Source organism: Tachypleus tridentatus, chromosome 8 (genome assembly GCF_004210375.1).
Source record: "Tachypleus tridentatus isolate NWPU-2018 chromosome 8, ASM421037v1, whole genome shotgun sequence".
Classification (NCBI taxonomy): domain Eukaryota; kingdom Metazoa; phylum Arthropoda; class Merostomata; order Xiphosura; family Limulidae; genus Tachypleus; species Tachypleus tridentatus.
In genome coordinates this window covers 18,197,705-18,224,655 of record NC_134832.1, presented here as the reverse complement: position 1 = coordinate 18,224,655, position 26,951 = coordinate 18,197,705, and the positions used below count along the sequence as shown (strand labels likewise).

The 26,951-nt window shown below is 32.8% G+C and overlaps 1 long non-coding RNA gene across 1 annotated transcript in view; it reads right to left on the bottom strand.

Annotated features, from left to right (window-relative positions):
* The window catches only part of LOC143224106 (uncharacterized), a 56,877-nt gene extending 36,158 nt beyond the window's left edge, over positions 1 to 20,719 (bottom strand). The window contains exon 1 of the long non-coding RNA XR_013013214.1: positions 20,293 to 20,719. This is a non-coding gene — a long non-coding RNA (uncharacterized LOC143224106). The remainder of the gene's footprint in view (positions 1 to 20,292) is intronic.
* Between the last annotated feature and the right edge of the window lie 6,232 nt (positions 20,720 to 26,951).

The window sequence follows — 26,951 nt, the reverse complement described above, 5'->3', positions numbered from 1 at the left end:
TACGAAACTTACTTAACTTGCTAAAGCTCTTGAGACACCACCTGTAGTTAAACTTTTGAAAAAAGGTATTTTTGATTTATCTATCAGTTTAAATAAATGACGATCTTTTAGCTAGGCTAACAACAATCTTATACAAAACAATAATAATAATATTTTGTACGTTTCAATGTTTTTATTTTATTAATAGCAAAATTTGAAAAAAAAGTAAAGAAATTTAGGCATGTCCTCAAGGCAATGTCATGGTTTATTCTCGATATTGTACATTCCTTTCATCGCTGTTTATCATGTTAAAAGAAGTACCATAGCATCGATTCTAATCTTTAACATTCGAACTTTTATTAAAGCGGTCACTGACTTTCAAAGACCAGAAAGAAAGTCAACAACTTGGTACACGCATGCATGACAATGAAGACAATTTATAAAGAAAACAGTTGATTAGGCCTATTCGTACATTCTTAAAATTGAGATATATATCAATTTTACAGATGTTTTTATCTTGATACCAAGACAAAAAAGAAGATTGTATGGCTAACATATTTACATATTCTAAATTTAATTACATTTCAGATAATAAGAATAATGAACTCCTCAATTTTTGTCTTTTAGCAAATATCTGGAGACTTTAGCCTTCCCACAATAAAGAGGAATTTCAAACTTTGACCAAATTTTTAAACTAGAGTAAGTAAGATGTACAGAATTTGTTCTAAGTGTTCAAAGCGCAGTGGTACGGACACACATAAGTTGACGACAACTGTTCACATCACCTTGAATACGATCTTTACAGTTTTGAATTAGAAAAACAAAACCCAGCGAAGACGATTTACAATACGGCTTCGATACTTCACACCAATGTGAATAAGATCCTCACAGTTTTGAATTCAAAAACAAAACCCAGTGAAAACGATTTACAGTACGGCTTCCATGCTTTACACCAGTGTGAATAACAAACATCTTTACAGCTTCAATTCTTCAGATCACAATCAGTCAAATTCGCACAGCCTTGCATTACACAAAACAACACAAATAAAAGATATCAGACAGATGATACCACCCTTCTGATCACCATTAATAATACTAACAATTAACATCAACCTCAAAATAACCCACTTTTCAGATGGCACACAACCTTACATCAACTCATTATGAATAAGGTAGAAAATTATGTATTTTGGAATAACGCTTCCACTTACAATGGAGAGACATTAATCCACTCAACCAATAGAGATAAGGACCTAGAAGCTTGGATCAATCGTTCATTTTGCAGTTGAGTCTCGACTCATTCAATTGTAATAACTAGTCTACAATCCCAGATTATAATGAACAGTATGCTTACATTTCTTCATCAAGTCTTAACAACCAGTTCTATAATATCACATTCTAAGAAACAGTATGATTACAGCGCTTCATCAAGTTTTAACGACCAGTTCTACAATCCTAGATTATAATGAACAGAATACTTACAGCGCTTCATCAAGTCTTAATGACCAGTTCTACAATCCCAGATTATAATGCATAGAATGCTTACAGCGCTTCATCAAGTCTTAATGACCAGTTCTACAATCCCAGATTATAATGCATAGAATGCTTACAGCGCTTCATCAAGTCTTAATGACCAACTCTAAAATCCCAGATTATAATGAACAGTATGCTTACAGTTGTACATCAAATCTTCATGACTAGCTAGCTCTACAGCCCCAGTATGCTTACAACTTCTCTCCAAGTCCTTCAGCCCGAGGTAATAAAAGAGTCACAATCTTGCTGCAAATTTTCAATTCAAAGCAAACCAAACATACAATACTTTACCATCTCTTACTCTCATACTAGAGTAAACAGCATTTAAAAATCCTCACAAGTTTGCAGAAAGCGAGATGATTTATAATTTTTACTCAGTCAGCTATTGTAAAATAAATAAGATCCATAATCCTTCATCTTTATACCCATCAGCTTGCTTTCTTCTAATTGTATTGAATGTGATTTACAATCCGAAGTTAATCCGTCACCCCCACATTATATGCGATCATTACTGATGGATCAGTTTCCTTGATACTATGTAACAAAACTGAAGGAAATAGAAACATGACATACTCGCTAACTTACTTTATACACATTGAACAGGATTTAAAATCACGCATCGTTCCTCAGCTTACAGAAGGCAGTTCGGCGACAGCCCTCCTAGACAAATTCAACGAGACTTGCAGTATTGTGTCACGTTATAATGTGACTCAAGAGCTATCGTATGTTCACAACGACTATGATTTAAAAATATTATATTATTATTATTCATGATGTTAGAAAATATGTGGGTTCAAGAAGCTTTGATAGAAATGAAATAAAAACCATATAACCCAAGGTTATAGAGTTTTTTTTCATATTATTATTGTATATATATAATATATTAATTAATATATATATATTATTATTATATCAGTTGGATATTCATTCATCCCGTGAAGAACATATATTGGTTCTTGGGGGTGAAATATAGACATCAAAATATCTAAGCGCCGATCCCTATGCCTTCCCTCCGTGATTTGGTGACAGTCGGTTCAGCGATTCGCCAGTTATAAGTAGACATGCGTGCAGACTTTCATCAGATAATGGTTTAGAAATTATTTCAGACAACTAGAACAACAATAAATAATATCATAGAAGTAGTTACCCCCACCCCTAACTATTTACAGATTTATGATAAAATAATTGTATTAGAACATACACACCATAGAGTGAAAATGTTTGAGAATAGAAGATGGAGATAATAAATACTCAACGGTACGGATACTTAGTGGGTAACTTAGATCGGGATTAGATAGTTATACGTAGAAAATGTATCACCCGTTCTTTAAATAGTAATGTGTATATATATACATATGTATTAGTTTCATTTTGTTGTTAATACGGGAACTTCAGTAAATACATTTATACAACTTAGTTTTCATTTTAGTTTTGATAGGGGAGCCTAGATACCCATCAAGAGAATGGTTATACTCTTTAGTTTTCATTATGTTGTTCATAAGGAGGATATAGATACCCAACTTCAGGAGATAGGTTTACACATATTAATTTTCATTATGTTACTTACAAACAATGAGATAGAAATATCCAGCTTCAAGTTATAACCCTGTAGATCTTGAGTGTCCGTTGTGAATTTGAGTTTGTATTACTGTTGCCCAATTTAAAATTTCAATTATTCTTTCCTTTCACGTGTGAACCTTACAAATATAGTTTAAATTGTATAAAAGGGCGCGTTTCCCAGTAATACTGCGTGAGCTCTTTTCCCTCAGATATATCTTTCTCAGTAGGAAGTATTCCGTCGTTTCTTGCTTGGTTCGGGTCGTATGCTTCATTTGTTTGTTTTATTTCAGCGAAACTATTTGTTTTGGCAATGAGGTTTCAAATTAAAGTATTATAGAAGGTTAAAAATACCTTATTATGTTATAAAAAAACCTATCCATTAGTTACTAGATTTAACATTATATATATATACACACACACAAATGTGTGCAAAATATATAAATTAGATATATTTGGAAGTAAATCTGTCATATCATGGTACGACATTTGTATCTCGAAGTAATATCACATTTCGCACTTTAACCACACGTGCATGTGCAGCGAATGTGTGCCTATATTATATATACCTTATGCTCATATCTTTACACATAAGTAGTTTTTCTGAGTAATACGTTACTAACATGTTCAAAAACGTGTTAATGCAACAGCGGCAATAATTTTTCTTTGGCTTTGATATAAAATGTAAAAATGACCTGTTTTATCACATAGTTCTATCAAATACCAATAAAAAGTGCTTAAATATTACATGCTGATTTATATTAACATTTTTCTAAGCCCAAAAAGTATATCAAGTAATAAAATACAACACTTTGAAATAACTATGAAGAAAAACAAATCAAACGTTACCCGAAATAAAATAGCCTTGGATTCTTGATTGTAGCATAAACATATATACAGACTATATTTAGATGTGTGTGTTATTAAACACAATTCCTTACTTTTAACTAGCAATATTTATTTTATTTTTTTTAATTTCGCGCAAAGCTACTCGAAGGCTATCTGAGCTAGCCGTCCCTAATTTAGCAGCGTAAGACTACAGGGAAAGCAATTAATCATCACCACCCACCGCCAACTCTTGGGCAACTCTTTTTACCAACGAATACTGGGATTGACTGTAACATTATAACGTCCCCACGGCTGAAAGGGCGAACATATTTGGTGCGACGGGGATCCGAATTCGCGACCCTCAGATTACGAATCGAACGTCTTAACCCACCTGACCAAGCCGGGCCTAACTAGCAATAACATGTTATTTAAATTTCTTATATATCTGTGTAGTTGTTTCAAAGTGAAAACGAGAACAGGGTAAACAAATCTGGGAGGAATTTTGTGTGTGTTTTGTTATAGCAAAACCACATCGGGCTATCAGCTAAATCCACCGAGGGGAATCGAATTCCTGATTTTAGCATTTTGTAAATCCGTAAACCTACCGCTGTACTAGCGAGGGACCTGGGAGAAATTATTCTAATATCATGGAGAAGCATTTAAGCTTTAATTACACTTCACACCGTATGTTACTTTGAAATAATATTGTTACTTCCGATTCTATCTTAAGTTATACTTTTCTTATTTGTATTATTTGAAGATAATTATTGTAAAATGAAATATAATGCTGAAATTAAGGACATTCAGATGAATGAGTTTGTTTTGTTAAAGTAAAATGTATAAAGGTTACAATAAAAATACATTGACGAATTGTTGTTGTAGACAGAATTTACATATAATTCCTACAGCTAGAGACAGCTTTATATCAAATCCATGCACTTTTTAGAAAGTTGCTTTAAAGATTTAGATTTAATATGTTTACTTGAAGCAAGAAAACAACGTATATTACATCTGTCGTAGCGCATTTCTAACGGCATATTAATGAGAATCACAGATTAATGAACTTATATGTCATCATCGCTCTTGTCACGGTGATATTCCGATATTATTCGTGACATCAAAGAATTGTTATTGTCGTTACACCAAAAGATTATATCAGTACCACATTTAACGGAATGATAATAAATTTGTTATCAACTTAATAAACGATTGTACCAACTTCACGTAACATGATATCTGTTATCATCAACACAATAATATATTTTATTAGCTTCACGTTTTCCATAATGATATTAGATTTTTTCATCATTAACACAACAGTTTATCAGATTCACGTTTACCACAGTAGTGTTAGGTCGGTTATCATCCAACACAACATTTTATCAGATTACATTTACCACAGTGATATATCAGTATTACTTATGATACAGGGGAATTTTGTCACCATTAATATTAAATTTATTATATTAATGCCTATTTACGACAGAAATATGTCGTCAGTATTGTTATGACATAGAACTTTTGCATCATCACTTGTACCAAAATATTACATGAATTTATCAATGTTCCAGTTATCAGAGGAGATATACAAGCTTTTACCATTTTTTCCACAATGATGTTTCATAACTTTCATAAACATTACAACATAGCATCAGTCTGGTAATCACAGCATTAGTTACCTTCCAAGGGACATCAATTGCCTTCTTTAAAACGTCATTATTTACATCACAAGGAATATCATCTACGTTTTCACAACCTCGTTACCTGGGAAAGGCGATTAAAAGTAATTTTCATATATCACACAGCAAAAATATACTCGACAAATATTTACAAACTTTCGTTCTTAACGTATAAAAAAAAAAACTGTTTATACTCTGCCTAAAAGTCATCATAGGTCTATTAGCATGACTATTAGCATCCAAGTTACCAGTCAGTGTTTAAAACTCCCTGTCACATTTCGAAAGCATGAATTTAAATAAATTAGAATAATAAGCCATTTTAGCGCCATTATGAATAAACAAGTTTACCAAAGACTCTGGAGTGTTCATCTCTTATCAGCTAGCTTTCATACAGTTAGTACATAGTAAAGTTCATCTACTTATGCCAAGTTGAAGATCTAAAGGACAAGCGACATTTCGCGTGTTGACCTCCGCCGGAGGGAGCGCCACGTCTCACACGCCATGGCAGTCACGATCACTAAGTTGTACGCATTATAACTGCTGTACGAATTTTCTTGTGTTTCATAGTGGAATTTGTCTTCTTCTGAACGCTTCTCATACGAAACGTTGACTTTATTCTAAGCCTGGGATGAGCCTACTATGTGATATTCTAAAGACATCAGACTGTAGTTTTAAAGCTCGAAATAACAGAAAACTTGCCTAACAGGTATAACACTTTTCTTGAAGCTCTGGTACGTCTCATTAGAAACCAGTAAGTCTGTGGATGCAATTTGTTTTTGCCTCATCTGAACTAAAAAAAATGCAATTCGTATTTATGTACAATAGGTTATATGAGAAAATCAACGTAGCTGGTTAGAGCCATTGGAACTCATAATAGTAGTTGTTATAGGACTGTAAACTGTTGAGTTAGCGCTTCGTTTACAAGAGAATGTAAAGGAACAAATACAGTAAATCATAAAACAATTGAATATAACGCACACTTGTATAAAAAGATAGCTAGTTAGTTATCACTATTAGATTCCATCTAGGATCATAGGGCCGCAATCGCTTACGGATTCTTCAACAAGTATTTAAGTGAGTAGGTTGTTAGCCCACTGCACCGAGCCGTCTCTAATTTAGTAGTGTAAGACTACAAGGAAGGCAGCTAGTCATCACCACCCACCGCCAACTCTTGGGCTACTCTTGTACCAACGAATAGTGGGGTTGATCGTCACATTATAACGTCCCCACGGCTTGGAGGACGAGCATGTTTGGCGCGACGCGGGCTCGAACCCGCGACCCTCGGATTACGAGTCGCACGCCTTACGCGCTTGGCCATCCCAGGCCTGTATAAAAAGATAAACTGTAGTTATCGTTGGACAAAATGTTTTTCTTGAATATCAATCCAGCATCGTTCTATGAACCAGAGGGTTTCAAAGACTGTTTCGTACGTCTATCCTGTATGGGATATCAACAAGTATTTTATACTAGTCGTGATTTTTACATTTTGAACTCTAGAAATGAGTAGATATGTAATAATGTTATCTTGTAGTTCACAGACAATATCGAACATTGAATTCGTGAGTAATTAATCTAACCACTTAGTTTTGCTACAGCAAAGAATTGAAATTAACCATGTAACAGCTTTTCATATAGATTTAAAACGTTCCACAAAAACATGTTCTTTTAAGGATCACATATAGAAAGTGAAAAGTTATAAGTATCAGACTGGTAAGAATTATATTAATTTTAAACTAAACTATAAACCTTCACTCTATATATATGTGTATATGTGTATCAAGTTTACAAAATCAAAACAAAAGAATATTTCTGAGTAAGATTTATGCGATTTTTTACGACCAAATTTTAATGCCGATCAGTTTTACAAATTACACATTCTTTGAAACAGTGTGTTTCATTGTATTACGTAAATAAAGCTTGTTTTTGTAAGCAATAAAACCTTCTAAGTATGCTACTTCTTAGAAGTGATTATCTTAATAAGTTATACAAGCCTCCAAACAATGTTACGCAATTGTTGTGTTTAAAAAGTAGCTTCCAAACTTTATATAGATGTTTCCTTTCAAGTTTATGAACTTTTTAACGAGTTGGTTCGGGAGAAAAAATAAATAAATAAAACCAAAACGCCTGAGAATCTGCAAATCGTGTCTGATTGTCGAGGAACATTACGAGGTAGATTTTGCGACGACGTTAAAAGCTTCTTAATAAAACTGCAGCTATCGTTGCTCGTGTTTTATGGTATATGCCACTTTCTAAAATTTTCTCTATATTTACATTTTTGTAAAGAATAACAATCGTAATAGGTTTTAGATAAAGGAATTTAATGGACATGTTTTACACATATTTTGCGATTTTAATGTGTACAAGGAAATCCTTAGATCTTCAACTTTGAGATGCTGCAAGAAAGCTTCGACTAATACGAATAATTCCGAATCCCTTGCCAAGTTGCCACTTTGGGTTAAATAACTATCGAGTTACTGATGGATTTAAGTAATAACTATGATCTATATAATGAAAAGAAAAAAGTAATAAGCCATGCTTCAATATTAACATATTTGATTTCGAAATCACGCTACAAAATTAACAACTGAAACAAGGAAGACAGTTCTTCGTTATGTTTAATATAAAGCACAAAATTTTACAATACTAATATGGTAGATAAACTAATAATAGCATGATAGATACACTTATAGCAGTATGATAAATATACTAATAATAATGGCATTTGCTAGAGATGGTCACGGAACACAGAAAATTGAAGGTGAGTACACGATTTTAAACTGACCAGTCACGTGACTAAGTTTTATCAATGTCGCAAATTAACCTTAAAACACTTTATGTACACATAATGACTAAATCACTTTAAAGGTTAACTTGTGACATTAATTGCACACCTGATTTAACAGTTCCTGAACAATCTAGCTTCTGCTAAGTGTCATGAAAAGTAGACTTATGCAAGTTTTTTAAAATAAAATATGAATGAACAATCCAACTTCTATTAAGCATCATTATAAGTAGACCTACGTCATTTCGGTTTTAATAAAATATGAAAGAGCAATTCAACTTCTATTAAACATCATAAGAAGCAGACCTGTGCCATTTCAGTTTTTAATAAAATATGAATGAACAATCCAACTTCTATTAAACATCATTAGAAGCAGACCTATGCCGTTTCGGTTTTAATAAAATATGAATGAACAACTCAACTTCCATAAAACCTCATTAGAAGAAGAATTGTTCTATTTCGTTTTTAATTAAATGTGAATGAACAATCGAACTTCTATTAAGCATCATTAAAAGTAGACTTATGCCATTTTGTTTTCAATAAGATATGAACTTCATTTCCTAAGTAACCTAAACGACTATGCGTCTGTATAAAATTAAATTAAACTACATTATCAAAGCAAATAAAATAGAAAACAGTTAGAAAAATATTTACTGATTGAGGGGTGGATCCATGGAAGACGTACCAGATCTTATTTGCCTTTTTTTTTAAGATAACATCATGGGAAAATATAACAAGTACTGGCGAATGTAACCAACTGTGTTGTGGTGGAGATATGTTAACGTTTTGCTATGAAATTCATTTTCTATTAACATAATAATCTGTTACCACTTTGCTTCTGTTGGAATATTGATCTGTTAACACTTTGTTACGTTTGTTGGAGTAACGATATATTAAAGCTTTGATAGTGAATTTTCTAATTTTTTTTTTGTTTGGAGAGTGCAGTTGGCGCACGACTCGCAACCTGAGAGTCGCGGGTTTGAATCTTCGTCTCATCAAACATGTCCACCCTTTTAGCTGTGGGGATTTAATAATGTTGCTATCAATCCTACTATTAGTTTGTAAAATAGTTGACCGAGAATTGTTGCAGGGTAGTGATGACTAATTGTCTTTCCTCTGGTCTTGTTTGTTTGTTTGTTTTTGAATTTCGCGCAAAGCTACACGAGGGGTATCTGCGCTAACCGTCCCTAATTTAGCAGTGGAAGAATAGAGGGAAGGCAGCTAGTCATCACCACACACCGCCAACTCTTGAACTACTCTTTTACCAACGAATAGTGGGATTGACCGACATATATAACGCTCCCACGGCTAAAAGGGCAGGCATGTTTGGTGTCACGGGGATTCAAACTCGCGACCCTCAGATTACGAGTCGAACGTCTTAACCCACTTGGCCATGCCGGGCCATCTCTAGTTTTCCACTGTCAAATTTAGTAACAGCTAATGCAGATAACCCTCGTGTAGCTTTGCACGAAATTCAAACCAAACGAATATCTGTAGATGATCTTCCATAGCTTATCAGTGACATACCATTCTCTTACGTTTCAATTTTAAGATCATTATTATATAAACGAAATTGTCTGTTTTTTATATACACATACACATGTAATCATAAAACAACTTTAGTACACGATGTGAAAATATATTTCATTGAAATCGATAATAAAAAGTCAATTACAAAAAGACGATTTTTGATTTCTTATTGTTGCTGTGTTTTTGGGGAAGGGGATATTTTACATAAATCACCATTTATCCTGCTGTTATAATGGAAACAATGACTCTTCAGAATATCTTGTTTACTTATAATTTATATCAAAAATAAAACGAGAGAAATACATACAAATATCTTTACACGTTTCGTAATTTACAATGTTTTAACAAGTGGAAGAGTAATGATTTTAAATAATAACCAAACAGTTGTGTAGCCGTACGGAGTGAAATGTGCTTATAAAATACGTATAACTAAGAAGATAAACCATTGTTTTAATTAGTTTATATTTATTACAGGTAAAACATTTTTTTCTACCAACAAAAAATTCCCCAGTGGATCAGCCTGTGGTACGTTTACTTACTTACAACACTGAAATCTGAGAGTCCATTCTTCTTACATGACAAAACATCAAATAAAAAAATTAAAACTTTTTAAAAACTATGAGAAAACAGAACACGCAAATGTATAGGTGTTTTTTTGTTTTCTATGTATCGCGAAATTTATGTAGCAATATAAAGGTTAATAGTTCATGTAGTCATGGTAAGCAACTTAACGGAGAGTCAGGTTTAGTAACAGCTTACAAGTTGCTAATACCTTTGTACTTTTCTTCAGAGCACATTTGTAACACATCAGAATTTTACATTCGGGTGCATTGCCCCTTTTCTAATTATGTAAATACAATTTCTGGATGAAAATACGAAAAGAAATACAGTGTTACAAAACGACGAAAACATTGTTGATGTTGGATAATTAAAATTATACATAATCTCTCCTTTGTATATCCATACAGATTTTTAAAAAAATAACATCGGAATAAATCCCAAATTATGTTGTTTTCTATTGGAGCTGTTTAAATGGTGTACGAGTAAGATAAACTTCAGGCACAGAATATTTTTGTATTGATCCCTAACATTGAACTACTGACCGCAGAGAAAAAAGCCATCCAGCAGCACTCTACCACCTACAACGTATATGAGAGTTGTTTGTCACTCTTGTAACGCACCTACAGCTATTTGTAACTATTTTGAATGACAGGCCCAGCAGGTGGTTAAGACACTCGACTTGTAATCCGAGGGTCGCGAATTCGAATCCCCGTCAACCAAATATGCTCGCCCTTTCAACTGTGGGGGCATTATAATGTGACAGTCAATTCCACTATCCGTTGGTAAAAGAGTAGCCAAAGAGTTGGCGGTGGGTGGTGATGACTAGTAGCCTTTCCTCTAGTATTACACTACTAAATTAAGGACGACTAGCGCAGATAGCCCTCGTGTAGCTTTCCGTGTAATTCAAAACAAGCAAACAATTTTGAATGATTAATTTTTACTAACTTTAGTAAAGAACAATATATTAAAATATTATAACAGTTATAAGATAATTAGAAGAAATAAATATCAAATTTGTAAATTGTAGCCCTCCAGTGGATCAACGCTAATTCTAAGGTCCTCACGTCCCTTAAAACTAAGTTTGTTACTGGTGGACACGGCATGGATAGCCACTTGTACAATTTAGTGCTTAACAAATAAACCAAAACCGTAATTTTATATTAAATATATATGAACGACTGGATAAAATAACTATTTAAAATGGTAAAAACTAGGTAAAATTATTGCCAAACATTTTAATAAGAACACTTAATAAATGAAGAAAATCACTGTAAAAATTATAAAATTAATAGATAAGGAGTAGAAATAAAACGTTCTAATGGTTCGAAAAACTTTACAAAATTAATAATTAATTCAATAATATAATTGTTAGCAAACTTTAATAGTTGGTATATGCTAAAATTGTCGGAAAAGCTATTATAAACTCTCAACTATTAAAGAATTGATTAAATCATTATTCAAATCCCAACAAGCTCTGGATAAAAAAAAAGTTGACAAAATCTCCACATTCATTGTGCATAATTATTTTTGAAAGATCTTATATGACTACATTAATTTCAAAATATTATTAAATAATACGGTAAAATAAATTCAAAATAATTAAAGAGCTAAATAGCGTACTTGTCAAAAACGATTAAAGGACATTAAAAATATATTACGAAAATGTTTAAAATATTCGATTAGTATAAAGAAAAAAGTAGTAAAAGTTATGTTTCAAATCTAGTAAAAAATCGTGTGGAATAGCTTTCGAAACTGCTAAAACATTAAGTAAAATCAACTTAGAAAACTTAATATATATACTGGATCAGTTGGAGAATTTGTGTATAGCATTTAGTGCAACAGGTAGTCTAATTATAAAAGTATTTTTATATCTTATTAAATTAAGAATTAAAATCATGAACACAATTTTTCAACACCAATATAGTATAATTTCCAGTAATATGCTCAATGAAAACCAACAAACTGAAACTAAAGCTAAATGTTTTAAAATTTAGTTTTCAAATATTTTTCATTGAACACTGAAAGAGGAGACACGAGTTCTAATGTTGAAACTTATCAAAATTATTCTAAATATGACGTTTGGTGTGTTTTGTCCCGATCATTCGTGCAAAGCCAGCTTTTTCTAAGTTTGAACTAAGAGATTAGAAGGGAGCCAATTAGTGTACAGTACCCACCACCAACCTTTGTGTTGTTGTAATCGAGCAGTGGATTTTCACCGTCTCTCTTATAACGCATCCACTCCCAGTTAAGGATATCAAACAAACTTACGGAGTGAAACGTTTTCAAATAAGTAATTATTCATTATGATATCAAACACGTTTTCAAGATGTACAAATTTACTTCATTTAATGACACACGATGTTTATAGAGTAAATCTAATTTACGCTTTTACTAGGTTCTTTGACAGTTCTGTAATATAATAAATTATAAGATAATTCGAATCCCAATATATTTATTTTTTGAGGTATGTGAAGATTATCATGAGAATTACAAACACAGAGGTTATTATTTTGACTCAAACTCAATTGAGCTCAACGATTGTTTGTTTGTTGTTGTTGCTTTTCAATTCAGCGCACAGCTATACGAGGGCTATCTGCTCTTGCCGTCCCTAATTTATCAATGTAAGACAAGAGGAAAGGCAACTAGTAGTCACCACATATCACCAACACTTGGGCTACTCTTTACCAACGAATAGTTGGATTGATCGTCACATTATAACGCTCCCACGGCTGAAAAGGCGAGCATGTTTGGTGTGACGGGGATTCGAACCCGTGCCCCTTAGATTGCGAATTGAGCGCCTTTACTACCTGGCCATGCCAGGCACAAGCTCAACGAATTGTGTAAAACGGTTGAGAAATGTAGACTTCTTATCGTACATTTTTTAATTCTTAAAACAGCAAGAAAAACTATCACGTGAAACTAACTTGAAAACTTTGTTAGCTGAGTTAGTTTTGCTGAATTTCTTTTGAAGTTTAAATCCTATTATAAAACAAATTTATCTTTTATCCTAAAAAGCTTTATTTTTACTTCATTTTTTATTCACATATCAAAAAGAGAAAAAGTAATCCATAATAGCGACACCTGGTTAATAAGAATCGTTACTCTCACAAAATAGTCTGAAATTATATCACTTGTATCTTAACATATCAGACAATTCCTACATTTTTTGTGTTAAAGAGATTGTATCTTTATGATATATTATAGTTTTTTTCGCTTCCTGTTTCCACTTGTGTATATACTTTTGTTAAGGAAGACTGTAAAACATAAGCGAGTGTTGGTTATTATACTTTGAATACATTCAAGATATATGTGAAAGAGTGCCTAGGTGTAACATACAGGATTTAATGTCAAATATGATTCAGACAAAAAAATCGAGTAATAATACAAACACACACTATCCAGTACGTTCATGTTTCTTGTACGTTTCACATTAGAGGTCAAGAAGTCGTAACAGAAAGAATGCTTTCTCGAATTAAACGGACTGGCAGGCTGACAAACCTTGCGATAACATCAGAATAACGACAAGAAAAGTAGACAGAAAGGACCAAAGCATAACTTTAATCAGGACCCGAGAGAGCTCTTCATTGACGGCGGAAACGGTTAAATTATGTAGGTTAAGTCGTCTGTAACATAAAGATAAGGAAATCTTTGCTAGAGGATTAACTTCAAACCTGTTTTTCTTCCTTTGTGCTTAAAACAAAACATAACTTTTTGAAGCTATTTATATCCAAAATCAATATTTTCCCACGGTGATACCTAATTATTTCATTTAATTGAGTGCAATTCGTAAATTGATTATCAACATATATAAAGAAAAATGTAAACATCCGGACATGTAAATGGAAAGACGAAATGACAAATAAATCAATGGAAGATGAATTTTATAAGGGCTTTTCCTATTAGCATGAAAGTATAAGCACATATCGCCTTTCTCGTTACTTTCTTGCGAAAGATTTGTTTCATAAAGAACTTCTTATGACAAGATTTTTAAGCTAAATCTCGTGTTTAGTATTCATCTACAACACGTACACAAGGCTGAAAAAATAATGAATATCGTGTTTAATTAATCTCACGTAGCTGCTTATAATTATAGGCATGAATTTAATGATGTAATTGTTATTTACTGTATTGAAATAATTAACTGTAATTGTAAGTCTTTAACTGTACGAGTGCTAGCATCATTTGGAAATTCAAACCTAAGAACTAAAAGTAGGAATAAAATGGTAATATTAATTAATATGGTAAACATATTCAACCGTATATATATAAATTTTCTTCACTAAGTTTATATTAACATTATTATGAAATTTAAGTTTCTAAAAATTGTAATTTAGCCACATTTGAAAACAGACAACTTTCGTCTGCAACTATCAGTCACTTGTTTATATTAACACATTTAAAATTGAAATGTTTACTGACAAGGTGCGAGTTCATGTACTCTGTTTAATTACTGTATATCATAAAAAAGGCTGAAAAATTAATTCAAAATGTTTTAAGGTGGAGTTAAAACTCATTTTTCATAGCAATGTGAAGAAAAATAAATTTCACCCAAACACGTTGATATTGCTGAAAAATATAATTTTACCCAGTATATGTTTGAATAACGTTTTATCTAATTAACTTCGATTGAAGCTAGTGGAAGAGAGGTATGTGTTCACCATTTAGAAATAAATCACTGTTTTTGGTACTAGCAGGCCAGAAACCAGGTCACAGTAGTAATAAGCTTTATATCACATACTGACTGGAGCTTGAGGCTTCTCGGAGTCTGCGCAGTAAAACGGAAAGAAATGTGTGTGTGCAACTCTCTGGAGTTTGAGTTGTTTTACATTATACTAACGTTTGGTTTTTATGATAATAAACATATTTTTGACACATATAGATGATCATAAAATTCTTGAGATTCATAAAAGTGTATATGTTATATATAATTTTCTCAGTAACTTTCCATTACATTTACAGCTTTAGGTTATAAAGATATTACTTATGTGGAGATTAAGCAACTTATCTAAATAATATTATAAGATGAACAAGCTAAGTCAGCCTATGTCATAACACTGTACAGCTTAAATCGTTTAATATTATAATATTAAACCACTTGGATCAGATAGTGGATAATACTATTGCGCGTAACTGATTAAACATATCTACACTAAAACGTGAGTGATTATTGTAAGGTAATAAGAGTATATAATACAAGGTGATAGTTAACCCAGGACTTAAGCACAGACATTCAGAAGATAAGTGTGCTACATATCTTAGATAACATTTCTTATGAAAATTCGAATTTACTACAAAATAAAAGTTGAAAAAATGTGTATTTTTCTTATAATAAAACCACATCAGGCTATCTGCTGAGCCCAACGAGGGGAATCGAACCCCTGATTTTAGCCTTGTAAATCGGTAGACGTACCGCTGTACTGATGGAAGATTTATAAAAGCTTACATTGATTGAAAGCACGTATTATCTTGGATAAAATTAAAGTCAATTAAAATTTTCGTTTATCAACAAAGGTTATGATCTTAGAGTAACCGTAGAAAATTTCAGGCTTAAATATGTAGCTCTTATAGTACAGAGGATTTAGATAGAGATTTAAAAGGTTTTCTTGAAAAACAAGTTGTTGCACGCACACACGCACACATGAAACTGGCTTGCTGGACAAGATGTTTTCTGTCACCCGATCCTTGTTTTAAATAAACGGATCGTAACAGTTACAGCCACAAGATATATATGGTGTGTAGTTTGTCAGTAGCGATAAATGGAAATGATTCATAGCTAGATGTATTGTAAACAGATTTGTTCTAGCAAAATATGCTTAAACTGTTCACAATAAACATGTGCACCACATTTTGGAAATGTGTATTCTTTAGTCTGCCCTTGTACGTTAACGAGTAAGATTGGTTGGGTTTGACTTTCGTGCAAAGCTACATGAGGACTATCTGCGCTAGCCATCCCTAATTTAGCAGTGTAACACTAGAGGGAAGGCAGCTAGTCTTGAGCTACTATTTTACCAACGAATAGTGAGATTGACCGTCACTTTATAACGTCCACACGGCTGAAAGGGCGAGCATGTTTGGTGTGGTGGGATTCAAACCCTCGACCCTCGGATTGCGTACGGTTCGAATCTCCGTCGCACCAAACATGCTCGCCCTTTCAGTCGTGGGGGCGTTATAATGTTACGGTCGATCCCCCTATTCGTTGGTAAAAGAGTAGCTCAAGACTAGCTGCCTTTCTTCTAGTATTTCACTGCTAGATTAGTGAGGGCTAGCGCAGTTAGCCCTCGTTTAGCTTTGCGCAAAATTCAAAACAAATCATTCTACTTGCAGACCGTGCGTGGCCTAGTGGTTGGTGTAATAGATGATTTACAGCACTTTACAGTCGGTGGTGCATTATGAGAATGACAGTCGAATCCTTCTACTCGATAAGAGTTGGTGATGGACACTTTTAACGTTCTTTCTACAATATGTTCCACCAGTTCAAAATAAAACATGTCTAGCTTTTTGCGATTATCGAAAACGTAAATAAAAATTATTGTCGTTTGTCTTTATTAACACTGGAATCTTTTCTTTTTCTTAAACTAAAATAATGGTACAGGAACAAAAAGAGCTGCATAAATTAATAGACAAGCAAATTTGTTTACTTAGATGGATGTAAATAAACACGCTTATATTTATTCGCTTTTTTAATGTACTTTATATGATTATCATGTAGTTTATTCTTTTTGAAATATCTAATTATATTTAACGTGCCTGATTTACGTTTAATTTCAGCATATCCTGTTGTTGTACAACTGATATCTGTAGACACACAGGTTTTATTTCTTGTTAGATCGAATGTATTTCCCACCAAATGATTAATTTTTTCCAACATGAATTATTTAACACGGATATTTCCTGGTTTACCTTCCCCTAGAAACAGCTGAAAAAAATTCTAAAGTTTCAGAATAATAATATGTTCGGATTACATTGGTGGCCATTTTTTAGAGTTTATTACCTTTCAGGAGGCACGTGAGCTTGTTGTGGAAGATTCCAATCGAATTGCCCTTCTTAAATGTCAACAGGAATATCGATCAGTGAGTAAGTAAGCTAAAGGTGCGTGAAAATATTTCGATTGGTATATAAAAAAAAGGCTTCGCTATGGTTTTCGATTAAAAGAAAACTCACTAATATCTATGGAAAATAACTAATAAGTTACCTGTGTCACGTAAATTGAGAAAACAGAACGCCACTAAAAACTTGAGTCTGTGAACATGTAGGAGTATCTAACAGAGCCAACCTTCCACTATTTAAATCTAACCACTCATCCATTCACACACATCCTGAAACCACAGGCCACAATATCTGATTTAACGATTTTTCTGTTCACCACAGGATCTTCAGACCTTGAACTCTACATTAAAAAAGTCTCCTCATAGCTAGAAACCACCCGACAAAGCTCTTTAGACCTGAAATTATTCTAAATTTCTACACGTAACTTAGCTAACGTGTAATGTATATAAACATTGTTTTATTCATCCAATTCTGTTCTTCCTAATAACTAAATAAACTAATGATTATGTTATATTGTAATTGCAGCAATGGATATTTTTGTAACACAATCTTCATATTTCGCTGGTGATAGAATGCGTGATTCCGAAACGCTCAAACTTATAAACAAAATGTATGTTTTGTCAAGCGTAATCTTCTTCATTATTAAACTTCGGTTTCCCTATCATGAATCCATTGCAAGTCCAGTGTATATTTGGAACATTATGATGTATGTAAGACTGAGTGAACATTTTTACTACGTAGATATTTCTTTAGTTTCACTATTCGAGTTTATCATTAAATATAAGGAATATACTATCATTTATTTAAAAAAAAACAACAACTAAATACATATCGTGTTAAACTTTTATTTTCTTAAAACCCAGAAAATAGCTTTCGACGCTGAGTAACTATATATCCTTAAATATAAGATTCTCCCAAGATGGTGAGAGTATTATAAACCGAAACGCTGATTTAAAGACGTGAACTACATGAGGAGAAATGTTTGTTTTTAGTGCAAATCTTCACAGTGATCTAGTTACGTAGTGCCCGCCACCGGAATTGAACCTCGAACTATAGGGTTATAGTTCTCAAGCCTACCGTTGAACAAGAAACAAGAAGCGATTCCTCCCTCAAAAAAAAAACACACGATAAAAATTACAAAGAAACATCAGGAGACAAACATAAAATTTATTTGCAAAACTAATCTTTTCATCAATGGTACAAGATGGTATTCGTTGGTGTTAGAAGTTAACAATTGAAACATTGTGACATTTAAGATATGTTAATTTATAGCGTTTATAAGAAAATTGGGTAAATATTAAAATATTTACTTCACCAGGGCCTCTTCTGTGCCCGAAAAACTTTTTAAATCCTGCCTAGTTACGGTAACGCACATATTAACGAAATTTGATTACATTATTAAACAATAAACCAATTTTACAAAGAAGAACGAAAGTTTTTTCATTCACCAAATTTGGTATAATTTCAATATTTATTATGCTCAATATTCTAGTGAGATTTTCTCGACGTTTACAGTGTGATGATGTGTTACCATTCACTAAACTATAACGTTTATTAATTTATTTTGAGAAAAACCTGTCGCCCCATTGTTAGCATTAAGATACTACATATGGATTTCTTTGTAGTTTCAATTACGGTTAGGCCTGGTGGTTAGAGTACTCGACTCGTGATCTGAGAGTAGCGCCCTTTCAGCCGTGGGGACGTTATAATGTGACGGTCAATCCCACTATTCGTTGGTAAATGAGTAGCCCAAGAGTTGGAGGTGGGTGGTGATGACTTGCTGCCTTCCCTCTAGTCTTACACTGCTAAATTAGGGATGGGTAGTGCAGATAGCCCTTGTGTAGCTTAGCGTGAAATTCGAAAACAAACAAATAGCTTCAATTATCTGACATTTTCACAAACATTTATAAATGTGTGTTGCGTGTTTTATGGTACATCTAAGTAAAATACGTAACGGAAGGAATTATTTCATATATCACCTCTTCTAACTGTATTCAAATTAAGAAGAATAAAAAACAGAGTCAATTTTGTCCTCTTCAAGACCTTGCATAAAATTCTTAGCATGACGTTTGTTTGTATTAAACTGAGAAAAATACATGAAGCACACTAGCTTACAGACTTGCTATTACCTCTGAAATATGATAGAATACGGACTGTTTGTATTACAGTAAACACAATAATGATGTACACTAGTCTACGGACCTTTTCTTACCTTTGAATTATGTAGGGTGTTTGCATTACAATAAGAACAATAATGATGTACACTAGCCTAAAGAGCTTTTCTTAACTATAAATTGTATCGGCTGTTTGTATTACAGCAAATAACGATTTTCACTAGCCTACCGATCTTCAATTACCCTTGAATTATATGGGTTGTTTGTATTACAATAACAGTAATGATGCATACTAGACTACAGATTTCTTTCTCTTTTTTGTCACACTTATTTCTTTCAAATTACCTCATATAATACTGTTTTTAACGTCATATTCCTATAATATATGACTTACAACACTGATGGGGGAAATTGTCGATATTAGAAGTCTCTTCATTTCAAACAATCTCCACAAAATCATATAAAAGCCTAGCAATTTTTAACCCCAACATTTTTTTTTTTTTTTTGTTACCAATCGTCTTGAATTTTCGAACTCGGAAACAACAACAAAACTAAGAATGCAAACTATGACGTAATACCTACATGAGAAAACAACAGCTCATAGTATCACTGTTTGGTTAGATTATACTAAATTCGTTCTGTTTCACGAGCAGACAATTTAAAAGTCTCAGTAAATACTCACCCGTGTGTATTTACGCCAACTGTGGAGGTTTTGAGGGGTTTGTCTGCATTGTTCATTTTTCGAGTGTTTAACTATCCAAAATGGCTTCTTCCTCGATTGAGTATCAAGCACATGTGTGTTTTTCAAGTCGTAAACGGTTCACTTTCGAGAAATTCCATCCAATAACATGAACAGTATCCATCACGTCTTTGAAGTCATTAACAGTAGCGTTCTCTAGCCAAGAGGAAACGCGGCCAATTTAGTCTTACCTGGAGGCCCCGTGGGGTGGGGGTTTATACAGAACGGGTCCGGTTTCTGGTTTAGGAATGAAGTCGTAGGACTTGCTCGTGCCAACAAGTACAAAAAATCTCATGTTTCTAAAGGAATGTATAAATGAAAGGTTTAGTAGGCTGTCATCTGCATCGTGATAATGACACAGCAGGAAACAACACGATTCTGCGCCTTAAGTCTAAGCTCTACCGCACTGCTTTGCACATTAAGTACTTTGAGAAAGTGACATTTATGATTCTGATTTGTAAACTGCTCAATGTAGTGTTGCAGTGAAATAGCGTAAAAACAACGACAGCAAGTGTATGTTAAACTTTATATACTAAAAGAAGCTTTAATGGACTTTAGTTCCAATGCTTGAGAATTTAAAAAATATTTTAAAGGAATCTTGGTTAATACTAACGTGTTTCTAACCTATTTGTCAAATGTATATATTCCATTAGTCACTTAACTTTCTCGTCTTATTCACACGATTTATTTTACCACTCAAATGTTTTTTGCTTGCTTTTTTTATGCGTAGAGTATTCAGTCTCTGAAACCTGCCTGCTTTATTTGTATAATTCAAAAGCAAATGTAAACGTTATAACTTGGTGTGAGGGCCGCCCTTTTCACTATTTTGAGCCATAGCACACGAACCATTTGTCGATGCAGAGATGGATATGCTAAGCGTAGTATTAAACGTCACTTTCCTTTGACATCGGCTTCACATATGTTACTAACGACCTTTTTGTTCGGTTGGGCCTTTATTTACTTGAGCACTTAAACAATTTTTTTAATATATCTTTTTAAGTCCCTCTATTCGATTGTGTCGAAATTCACTCAACTGGTTCTTCACAACTTGAGACAGATCCAAGGTTCGATAACTGTAATAAGCATATTGCATCTAGCCCATCATGGGGATTTGCACTTTATGAAAAAAAACCAAAAACATCAAACTGTTCTATTTTATTTGTAGATTTCATTTAGTGACTCAATCGTGTTTATCTCATGTACACATTTTTTTAGAAATTCACTCAAACCCGTCTTAACTACACAATTTATTTAATCACTCAAATCTGCCTGTCTTATATACAATTTTACTCATTCACTCAAACTTGCCTTATCTTTATAATTTATTTAGTGACTCAATCCTGCCTGTTTTATCTACACTATTACTCATTATTCAGTAAAACATATTCCATGTTTTATGTTCATGCAGTTACTTGAAGTTTCCGTTTTGTGTGCATGACTTATTCAGAAACTCAAACCTTCCTGTCTTAGGTATATTGTTTATCCAGTTATGAACTCATTCCTAAGTTATATGATTTCCTTAGCTAACTTTCAGGTCTTAACAGCCTGTTAAGATTAATTTACTTTATAATATTCAAACAGAATTACTTAGCTCTTGTGTAGTGTGGCTTTAATATGAGTGTTCATTTCTCGCAGCATCTTTTCCTTGTCTTAAAGTCACGAATCTTGTTAATATTCCAAACAGCGGAAAATCTTCATTTTCTTGTAGATGGGGCCTCCTAGCCCCATTAACACTTCTTCGGGTCACGATCAGATACAAGACATGTGCGGCTACTTTGTCGGTGGTTTCCCTTGCCCACAGCCGTGCGCTTCTTTGCCTAATGGCAGTAATAAACAAATTATGACAATTAAGACCCCCTGAGGATAAGATTTAGTGTACAGGCTGGGCTAGACACGATACACCTTAAGGGCCAAAGCAACCTTCATTTTACCGCCGACTGTTTAGGAATTAATGAATACAAATATACATACATACAATACATGTTAACAATATAAAAACATACACACAATACATATTAACAATAGAAAATCATACATACAATACATGTTAACAATAGAAAAACATACATAAATACTTGTTAGCAATAGAAAATCATACATACAATACATGTTAACAATAGAAAATCATACATGGAATACATGTTAACAATAGAAAAACATACATACAATACATGTTAACAATAGAAAATCATACATACAATACATCTTAGCAATAGAAAATCATACATACAATACATGTAAAAGAAAGGAAGTCTTTGTATTCTACCAAAACATCAGTATAAAAGAATTACATCATAAAGAAGGTTGGCATGTATTTAAGTTTAAAATATTCCACTGTTAATTCTTAAGTGTTATTTTTAGAATATGTAGAATTCACGTAAAATCCACTGTAAATATCATACCATATTCAAATTCTATATAACTCTTAAAGTAACCTAATAATACCAAAGTTAAATAGCGTTAAATAGCATTTAAGGTACAGTTGAAAGTGTTTACTTATATGTCTCTTCGAACCTGGGAGATTTCTATCTATAGCTACTACATAGGTATGGTTTAGTGGTCACCATGGTAAGCATTCATTTTTGTTCTGTTAGAATTTTCCTTTAAAGTTATCTATACCTAACATCATGTTTCTAAATGATAGACTAAAGAGTCTCATTTGGTCTAGTTAGGAATACAGCTAAACAATGGAATATCTGTGCTGTGCTCCACAACAAGTATCGAAACCAGATTTTTAGCATGATAAGATTTACTTTTACCGCTGGTTCTCGGGGAGGCTGATAGAGTCGCTAATGATCGGCACCAACTGTTCTGTAAATAGTAGGATACAAAGTTACAGACCACCCGCAACCTCAAAGTGCGGAGCGCGTTTTAATCTAATGGAAGTTGACTCAGGAACCCATAATTCACAGTTTAGGCTCTCTTAGCACTAGTTCCTCGCTTAGGCCCCAAATACTTTTAACTGTAAATGTAGCTTTTCAAAATCGCTTTTGTAACCATCTTAATTTGTGTATAAAATAATGAGATATGCTTTCTCCAATCAGGTCTAGCAAATACGTGGTTTACAAATACATGGGCCAACTTATTTACCACATTCAAAACTCGTAATTGGTATAAATTATGGTAATTATGACCTTAAGGACTAATGACTTTAAACATCGTTTTTACCTCTTTGGGTCAAGTCAAAAGGATATATATATATATATACATGTTTTTTTTATATATTCATGTTTTACGTGAATAGCACTGACTTTAAGGTAGGAAGTAAAACTTGCGTTTACACTTGATATTCTAAGTATAACAATAATGACAAACAAAGACTCATTTTACTATTTAAAAAAATTGTTTTTGAATATGGCTACAACCGAGAAAAAAATAAAGATGTAAAATTCAACAGTGAAGAATTAGTATAATGTGTTGAAAATAAAATTTAACGACAAATTCTTAAAGAATATTTGAGCGTTTTCATTCAACTCGAAAGTTATAAAAGGAACGAATGGTCAGGAAAGAATTTTCAGGCGTGAGTGCAATACCATTTGGAAAACTTGTACATCTAACTAATTCAAAATGTCTTTAGAATAAATAATAGCAACTGAGAAATAGGGGATACCAGTGGAGGTATAAAGAAATAATAATTCGAAATCTGTTGCAAAGAAACTAGCATAAATGAAAAACTTTCAGAAATAAATGCTATGTTTGTTCGTTTGCCACATTTCGTGCAAAGTATTGGAAAGCTATCTGCGCTAGCCGCCTCTAATTGAGAAGAGAGAGACTCAGAGGAAAGGCTCCTAGTCATAACAACCTACCACCAATTTTGGAGCTACAGTTTACGAAAAAAATGTGGGATTTACCGTCACGTCATAACGCCCTAGCCAGCGGTCAGTTCAAGTCTATAACAAAATCTAACATTCACGTATAAGAACTTGGTTAAGCATTCAGAACTTGCAAAATATCAAAGATTGAACCACATGGATAGGAAAATTTACGTAGAGAGACAAGGGCAAGAAAATATTGTCTATAATGTGTGCCTCTCAGTGGCACAGCAGCATTTATGGTGACTTACATCGCTAGAAACCGGGTTTCGATATCCGTGGTAGGCAAATAACCCTTTATGTACCTTTGTGCTTAACTACAAACACACAAACAAACCAGGCTTTGCAAGCAAAAGGGCAAATGTTCGTACAAGGAGGTGTATGCGTAACTAGTTTAGTAAGATTGTGAAAATAAAATAGCAAAATTTACATACGGAAAAATTAGCATGACTGGTTTGGCAAGACTGTGCAAACAAAACAGTGAATATTTACGTAAAGAGAAATAAACCTAAAAAGTTTAGCAAAAATACGTTAGGAAAGCAGCGAAATGTGGTGGAAAGGCCATAACGAAGGGAATACTTTTTTGTTGTATTTTAGAAATGAAACATTGCTGGTGTCGTGAAAAGAATTGTACTGTAACATATAATGTTCAATGAATGGACTACGTCTGATAGAGCACACATTGTGTTTTAGCAAAATCAAAATGACTTTTAAAAAGTTTAAAGTCTTTATATAATGTATAAAGTATATTTTAAACAATTTTACATTGTAAGAAATGTACAGATTTAATATTCAAACGTCTAGTTTTAACAGTTTTTCGCTGTAAATAGTGTATAAAACTCGCATTTAAAAGTGTATTTGTAACGATTTAATAGTGAAGATAATATACATATCGTAAAGCGTAATTTTATCAGTTTTACTAGTTCGATGATTTACATGAACAGATGTTAAACTATTTTATAGTGTTAAAGGGTCATTGTTCTAATGTTTGTACACACAGATGCATTTATTACCTAAACAGTGCATATTGTATCTTACAGCGTGAGGAATGCCCCCTTTTAATGCTTGTACCACTATAATTCTTCACAAAGACCGAAGTACCATTGTGAAGTTATATAATCTTCCGTAATGAAAGAAGGATTACAATCTAACTCTTGACTGCGACCTGACGATTAAAAACTAATCCACCTGCTGCTTATCTTTTAGAAACGTTTTAAGTTATTTCAGAAATGAAGTTTTTGTAATCTTAATAATTACAAAGAAATAGGAAAATAAAACTGATAAAATCTTACATATGTATCAGAGTGGATATATTCTGGAGATATTCTTCAGGGCTCAGAACGTAGGGATATATGTTTGGATCGGGTTAATCGGGCGATTTTTATCTCTGGTAGATTCATCGGTCAAATCAACGAAGTTTCGTTTAAAATCAAATACAATTAGATTCTTTTTAGCAGTCACTGTGTATGTCAGTTAGTAAATATGGTGAAATAACTTTTGTCTGAAAAACAACATTAAATGTGTTTGTGGCCATCTAATCTGTTTTATTCTAAAGCTCTTTCTTTCATACAATACAATAATTTTTTATTTTAATAATATATACATTAAACTGTTTTAAAGCCAGAAGTGACGACGCTATTCTTGATATTTCAGCAATACCCTGTTATAGTATATTTATCAGTTGTTCACTGACTTGTTTCTAAAAATTCTGAGGCAGTTCACTCACTGACAGAATGTATGACATCAGTGCTATTTCCGAGTATAAATGGGTCAGGTTTTCATTGATTATTTACTCTTAAAAACAAGTATATAATCACATTAATGTTACATATGACTAATTCTGTGTGATTTTCTAAAATTAAGTATGCTTTAACATTAATACGAAAACGTAGACACAGTAGTAAAATTTGAAGGTAATTGCCAAACACAAAATATAAGATGTTTCATAGCATCAAAAAAATACTGGTTATGTTAATTTAGAAAAGTAAATCTGTATATTTTTCTTCTTTGTTTAATTAGGAATATAATAAATTGAGACGGCTTGCATAGTTAGAATAGCTCAGAATCTAATTGAAATTGCATCATAAACCAAATAATAAGAATGTCATTATGTTTCCTTCAACACATATAGGAATTCGAATTAGCAGCATCCTATTATTTAAGATGAATTATCTTTAAAATGTGTATTTTTTTATTTTGTTTCTATTTCATTACGTAGTAAAAAAACCGCAGCTACTTAACAGAAATATTTGTTTAACGATAGTCTTATCAATATAAATAGACCTGTAAAGACTAAACGACACGACTAATGTTAAAGATTCCATTTCGCAATCATTTATCACAAACGTAGTTCGTGATAATTAAAAATATTGTTCTTGTTTGTATTAGGAGACATGTTGTAGAGTGAGCTGTGCCAGCCACTGGGATCCAAACCCTGTTAGCATTATTACAATAGTTGCATTACAATTAAGTACGAGAACGACATAGAAACTCGTTGTCAGAAGTATGTGTTAGTAATTATCATGTGAAAAAGCCAACGATCGAACGTTTCTCTTCAATTCCTAGTTTTCTTTTTTCTGTATTGTTTCGGTAAACTATACAGATAAAGTTCACTTTTATCGGGAATGTATTTTTAGAAATGGGCGAAAATTTAGATGAATGAAATGAATTTAGACTTATGCCTCAAAACAACGTGCCTTCGATCTGTAAAGTAAGATGATATACATATTTAATAATTTAGACTTCATTGTATTATTCGAGTGCTGTACACAGATATTTAATACTAATCTA